The 7,223-nt window shown below is 42.5% G+C and overlaps 1 long non-coding RNA gene across 1 annotated transcript; it reads right to left on the reverse strand.

The window, feature by feature from the left end:
* On the reverse strand, positions 1,225-6,933 carry LOC110393278. The gene is made up of 2 exons (XR_002434935.1): positions 5,582-6,933; positions 1,225-4,114 (listed from the first exon to the last, which is right to left on the reverse strand). It is a non-coding gene; the product is annotated as an uncharacterized LOC110393278 (long non-coding RNA).

A 7,223-nucleotide genomic window follows, 5' to 3' on the forward strand; every position in this document is an offset into this window, starting at 1 on the left:
AGAGTGTTTTAAGTCCCAAAAACATGGTCTGGGAAAGGTTCAGTAGAGTGTTTGCTCCAAATATACCGAATGAGCAGTTCTGTTGTCAGTCATGGTGGGAGGAGTGGGGATCAGAACACGTAGCATTCCAGGAAAACCTCATTCTTTAAGTGCAGTTTTAGTAACGCAGTGAAAAACTCTTCAAAGCAGAGAGGTGTAGAGGAATTTAATTTATAATGACCACTTCCTGAAATGGATTTGTTTGGAATTCAGAATACACCGCTTTGTTGTAGGCCAGCACCCTGTCTTTCTTCATCTGCTTCTTTCTCCCAGTGTGTGGGAAAATGTCCTTGTGAGCTCACATATCCATCATGAAGCTCAGCTGCCAGTTGGCACCTGTACCTTGTCCTCATCATGGAGATATTTTAGCGGAAGTGTGTTTTAACCTCAGGTATATATACAGAAAGGACGGGTGGGTGGATGGATGGATGGGTGGATGGATGGGTGGATGGATAAAATGATTATTCTTCAGATTTTCCAGAAAAATTTTCTTCTGTCCTTCAATTCAGGCGTCAGATGCTTCATGTGGCCCTGCTGGCTGCAGTCCTGTCATTTTGCCATATCTGCTGTTAATAACTCTGCTACCAGGTAGTCCATCTGAAGGAAAAGAAAGGATTTTGGTTTTCATTGTTATTATCATTACTATTTTATGTCGAGTGGCAATACGCAGAAGTGAAGGTGCAATTTCCAGATCAGAGTCTCTGCTAGCTTCTTGAGATCTATATGCCTTTAAGTACCAGTCTCTTTCCTCTTAATTAGTTATTGTAGGAAATTGTAGTTGGCAGAAATCAGGTTAAGTATTTAAATATTTTACATTTAACTGAGGGGATTACATTCACATTTCCAATTTAAAATGTTTTCCCACCTTACCTACAAAACCTCCTAGTATGCTTTCAAAGCTTGTTTTAGAATATTAGTACTAATTTTGAATGATAGTCCTTGATTTCATGAACACAAAATAAAACATGCTACTATAGTTTTCTCACCATTTATGCACAGGTATGTTCTCCAGCAGGAACCAAATTGTTTCTTGTTTTGATTGCTGCCTTCCCTTTGCTCTCCATCCTCATCCCTCTCCCAGTGATTGATTTTAAGTGCTAAAAGTGGAGTAAACCATCAAAATGAAAGAACTGACAAAATCTGGTCAAGAGCAGTGATCCCTCTTGGTAAGGAGACATGTCTATGTTTTTGGTCTACACTTGTCTACATTTCCTGTTTTTCTACTCTTTTTTTTTTTTTTTTCAATTCTAAGCAGCTCAGCTATTTACAAGACTGAAGCTCAGGGAAAAGGAATTCTGGTGACCTCTTTGCAGTAGGGCTAAAAATGGACAGGGAGAAAGTCTATTCGTTCATGACTGCTTTCCATGCTGCTTGACAACAAGCTGTGTGTGCCTAGCGCCTGCCAAGCAGCCTGTGCACGACTGGTGTGCTCTCATCAGCAGGGCTCACCCTACAGCTGCAGCTCATCCCTATTTTTAGGCAACAGTCTCACCTTCTCTCTCCTCTGCTGAGTAGACACTCATTTGTGTTGTTTTCTGGGCCTTTTTCTGAGTGTTTCAACCATCCATCTAGTGAGGATGCTGAAGCTCCATGGTACTGATAGCCCCAGCAGGGTGGCAGTATGAGCTGTGTGATGGGATCTTGGGCATAGAATGGCTTGGGTTGGAAGGGACCTCAAAGATCATCTAGTTCCAGTGCCTGCCATGGGCTGGTTTGCCAGCCACCAGATCAGGCTGCCCAGGAACCCATCCAGCCTGGCCTTGAATGCCTTCAGGGATGGGGCATCCACAATTTCTCTGAGCAGACTGTTCATATGCCTCACCATCCTCTGAGTGAAGAATTTCTTCCTAACAACTAACCTAAACCTTCCCTCTCTCAGTTTAAATCCATTCTCCCTTGTCCTGTCACTACCACTGTGTAAAAAATTCGGTCGCCTTCCTGTTTGTAAGCTCCTTTCAAGTGTTGGAAGATTGCAGTGACATCTCCCTGGAGTCCCAGGACTGGACAGAGTGCTCCAGATGGTGCCTCGCAAGAGCAGAGTAGAGGGAGACAATCACCTCCCTCTCCCTGCTGGCCACCTCTCCACTGATGCAGCCCAGGTTACTATTGGCCTTCTGGGCTGCAAGAGCTCACTGCTGGCTCATGTCCAGCCTTTTGTCCACCAGAACCCTGCATTCCTGATGGCTATTGGCTTTCCGGTGGAAACTACTGAGTAAAACCAATGAGTTGCTTACATAAAAGCAGGGAGGAGGATAAAAAGCTCAGAAAATGCCTTAATTTATCCAAGCTCCTCCAGAGTCGTCTTAATCATTATCTGAGACAGCCTTCACATTACGACTGCCACCTTTAGAGCTTCACGATGAGGATTTTGTTCCTGGAAAAGGAACTGGGAATGTGGCTTGGGTTTTGTGCATGGTGTATGTGCTTTTAGGACTTTCCCCTCATTGCACAACAAGATGTAACACAGCCCAGTTGTATCTACTGAGACTTCTGGCTGGAAGCAGCACTTTCCTCATTACAGCCTTCAGATGTATCTTTACAGCCGCCCCTTTGTTGAGCAGCTTCTATTTCTCCTCCAAACACAGTTATCTCCCCCGATCCATAGCGTTATCGAACCATCTGAAAATAATGTTATTAATGGGCAGGTAGTCACCCACAGAAAGCATAATCACATTTTATTTTAGACAATAATTATAAATTGAACATGTTGCCTGGGTCTCACTTGCCTTTCACAAAAGGATAAAGGGGCTATGGATAATTTATAAACAAATAGTATTATATTATTGATCACCAATCTCCATGGTTACTGGGCTCCTCCAGTTTCATCTTGGCCTCTCTGTAATCAAGCATTGTTGCACATACGCTGCACCATGAGTTAGAATAGGCTGGAAACACACAAATCGTTACAATGGGCAAAGAGGAAGATTTCCTTTATTTTGCACCATAGCACAACTGGCAAAACCCTTTTGTACGTATGCGTGGAACTCGTGAAGAAAAAGCAATGCTGTGCTCAAACACCTGCAGCTGGCTGCCCGTGGGTCGGAGTATGTGGGAGCAGGTTGTGGGTCACTGGGTGAGGCCTTCGTTTGGGGCCATAGCATCGGTGCAGGGCTTGGGCACTCACTGTCATACTGGCACCCACAGGCACGGCTCGAGAGTCACTCTGTTCCAGTGGGACTTAAAAGCAGTGGCGAGTACTCAGGTTTGCACTGTTCATTCTTTAACTACATATTTTTTATTCCTTGTTGCTATATGAAAGACCCAGGCAATCGATGGGAGCATTTTTTCTTTTTTCTTAAAAGCATGCAATATGTACACATGAAAAATTAAGAGCCAAAAAATTGATCTTCCTCTCCACCTCTATTTTTTCATTGAGAGTAGTCTCAAGTAGTTCTTGGAGCAACAGCCTGTTCAAGTTTAAAGCAAACTTCATCGAGGCTTACCTTTTTGACAGACGTGTTTTGAATACTCTTCTGCGTCACCTCTGAGCTGACCTGAGGCAGGTTCGTCCTCTCTAGATGCCTCAAATCCGATGCTGAAGTACTTTAAAATGCAAATAGGAAACAATGGAGGAAGCATTTGCATCTTGGAATAACTTGTTAGAAGTCCGTCTTCCCGTCTCCGTGTGCCGATTATTCATTTCCTTCTCCCCATCACACTAATTACAGTTTCCCCATTCTGGGGTTTGATTTCCCCCAGCCCCATCTCTGCGGAGCACCCCTCCTGCTGTTCCCCAGGCCGTGGATATCTGTGTTCCCAACTGAAGCAGTGGCTCCGAAGGGTACGGTCACCTTTACCAAGGGAGCAACCACGGGGCTCCTCACTGCTCCTTCTCCCTTCATCTCTGTGGATATCCAATCTGGAACACACTGCTTATCATCCTCATCGATATGTTTGTGCTCTGTGGCCTCTCTCCTCTCTTTCTAGTTTTTAAAGCCCTTCTTTGGCCACGGAATCCTTCCCAAATAAAGCATGTTGGTAATATGCACTTGCTCTACTGTAGGACCACTTTCAAAGACGCTGCTTTTGGCATCTAACGTATCTCCAGTGCTCCCAGGGGAACAGGTACTCATCACTAGTAGCAGATATTAAAAAACAAAATGGGACTTACCAAGAGGTTTAACTGGATGCATTTCCACACAATCCAATTCAGAAATACAAGGGTTTCAATACACAAAAACCATAAAGCTACTACACCAAGATGCTTAGGTGCTATTGTAGTCACAGAAGGACCATAAGCAACAAGGAAATCTACTTTTAAAACACAAAGTATAGACAAGCCTATAGAAAACAAAACATTCCAAGTATGGATTTCTGGATGGCTTTGCCTAGATTAAATCCCAAAAGATGAGATCAGGAGTCAGTCCAGAACTGTATTTAGAAGACACTTTCATAAAAACCAGTGAAGCAACAATATAATTCTATCCACGTTTCTGCCCAAGTGCCTTGACCCCACATGCAAACATCTAATTCCTCTAAACTTTACAATCTCCAAAAAAAATCCCCACAAAGCTGCAAAAAATAAGTGAGCCCAAGCAGGCCCATCAGTGAGGACTTTTGAAAACAGGGATCTGCAAAAAGTGGAGTCTATGGAAAATTACCATGAGAGGAATATGTTAAAAATGGTTAAAAAATGGCTTCAGAACTCAGAGAGATAATTTAGTCTTTGCCACTTTCTAAATAAGAATATTAAGTGGCAAAATATGCAAGGCTGGAACGCATTAGAGAATTCCCATAAATTATATATTATGGAGTTGGACATTAAACTGTTAATACAAGAAAGCTTTGGAGCATGGGTTTCCAATTTCTACTTCATGAATTTTTGTCAACACAGCTTCCTGTGGTCAGATGGCTTACTCTGTCAGTGCTGGTCTTTTTTCTCCCCAAAATACTGAACTGAGTTTTAATGTCAGGCAGAAGCTCACACACCGCTGTTTTGCTGAAATGCAGCACTAGATCTCATTTGAATGTTTTGCTTCTCAATGTACCTTTGTTATTTCTTACCATATTCATGCTTGTGATCACCTCACATTTTCTCACCAAAGATGTAGCCATGTGAGCCTTTAATTAAACGTGTCAGCAGTCATGGAGCAATTAAAATAAGTCTTCATCAGAGACAATTGGTCTGCAGGGATGAGGAGTGGCACAGTAAGTGTGCTGTGTGCCAACGCTTTATTTGCAGAGGCCACGATGAAAAAAACCAAGATCAAATCAATAGCAGTTTGCCTAAAGAAGGAGCCTTAATGCCTCATGGATTGAGACACTAAAGTCTTCTTCTTGCCTATTACTCTTAATACACAGCCACTGTCATGGAGCTTAATCAGAATTCATGGAGCCACTAAAGCAGGGGAAGATTATTGATCTTATGAAAGATGTAAGAGCACTGGTCTGAGAAGATAGGGCCTCCAGAGAAGGGCTCTGCCTCGCCCCGCCTGCTTAGGGCTTTGCCACCACCGGGACCCAGAAGCATTTTTCTTCTGTAGATAATGATCTCAAAAGCCTGGGCACAACTGCCCCACACTGAGCATCTAAATCTCCTCACCTGTAGGTCTGAATGTGCCTTCCTGACCTTCACCAACAGCACTTCCATTAACACTGAGGACTAGGTTCAGTCTGCTGTTAATCCTATGTGATGCCACAGAAAATAAAGGAGTGGCACAGGTGTAACTGGATGGGAATTCAAAAACTGCAGATTACAGAGATGTTACAGATGGCCTAATTTGACTGACACAGTAATGCTAGCACACAGAGAAATAACCCAGGTGTACCTCTGTGTCCTAGCTGTGTGGTTCTGTTGTTTCTGTTGTTTTGTTTCTTTTATTTTCCTGTACAAGCTCTGTTTAGTGTGCAAATTGCTTGCTATATTTATAGAAAATATTGAGTGATAACAGTGGAGCTAGAACGGTGCTAATGAGTTTTTGATCCTTTGCCAAACTGAAAAATTAAACTAAAATTCATTTAGACTGACCCACAAGAAACGTTTTCCGTTTTTCTCGATGTAAACAAAATCTGAAAAAGCCACCATTTGAATAGGGTTTTCCACTGGACAGGAAGTCAGCTGTGCTACTTAGGGGCAGTGAGAAAAGGAGGAATTAATGGGCTTGGTTCACAAAAACCTAGAGTTGTGGGTTGCTGCTGCTGAGCAGCTGCATGGTCATCATTCAGTGAGATACAAGAACCTGGGTTAAATTCCCCTTCAGCCAATGGAGGAACTGGAGGAGTTTGGACAGCTTCCCCAGTCTCGGTAGGCAGGAGGGAGACAGCATTTCCAGCATTTTCCATACAAAACAATAAACAGCAGCTCGTGATCTCAACATATAAAGATGGGAAATATTAGTTATGGAAAAATGACAACAGGGCAGCTAAATATTGCATAATACCAGTAATATAAACATGTCCGAAGGGCAGAACTACTTCAGGAAAATGTTCTTTGCCCCTGCAGTATAAATGTACAGTAATCAGTACCAAAGATGTGTTTTAAGAAATCATATTCAGTTAGAACAATGTATGACAGATGTGGTAAAGCATGAAAAAGCATCTCGTAGGATGTCCACTGATGTATTTCATTGGTTCAAATAGTTACATATTTCTCTGTGCATATCAAATATGCCTACTGTCGCAGGAGGAATATAAGATAAGTGGATATAAGACTTAACTGGTTAATTCTGACTCTCATCTTCTAATTAATCTATTCGAGAATTTTCTTCCTTAAATAAATTATGAATTATATCAGATGACTCCTATAATGTTGTTATTCTGACTGTAGGTCTCTCTGACAGTAATGCTTTCTATTTATTTCCATGGAAACAACAACAGATACGTAGAGCACAACAACACTATTTGCTAGAGCAAATTCTCAGCTACAAAACACTCTTTTTCAACATAGGCACCACCATTAGCTCTGCATTTTCACCAGCGATGAACAAAAGCCTGCATGCAATGCTCATAAAAATCTGCACCAGCAAAAGTCACCCACTTTCACCATCACCACTGCTGAAATGCACCACCCACCGCCTCTCTGTGCTCACATCCACTGTTTGGTCTCCACAGACATTCGGCAAGTGTTGATGAATGTCAATGGGTGCCATTTTTTCCACACAGAAGAATTCAGTTCCACACCTTTGCTCCATATGCACTTCCATGTCAGACACCATTCTGTCAGAGTGTCCCTCTGATGCCATCTG

This window comes from Numida meleagris, chromosome 2 (genome assembly GCF_002078875.1).
Source record: "Numida meleagris isolate 19003 breed g44 Domestic line chromosome 2, NumMel1.0, whole genome shotgun sequence".
In the NCBI taxonomy this organism is placed as follows: domain Eukaryota; kingdom Metazoa; phylum Chordata; class Aves; order Galliformes; family Numididae; genus Numida; species Numida meleagris.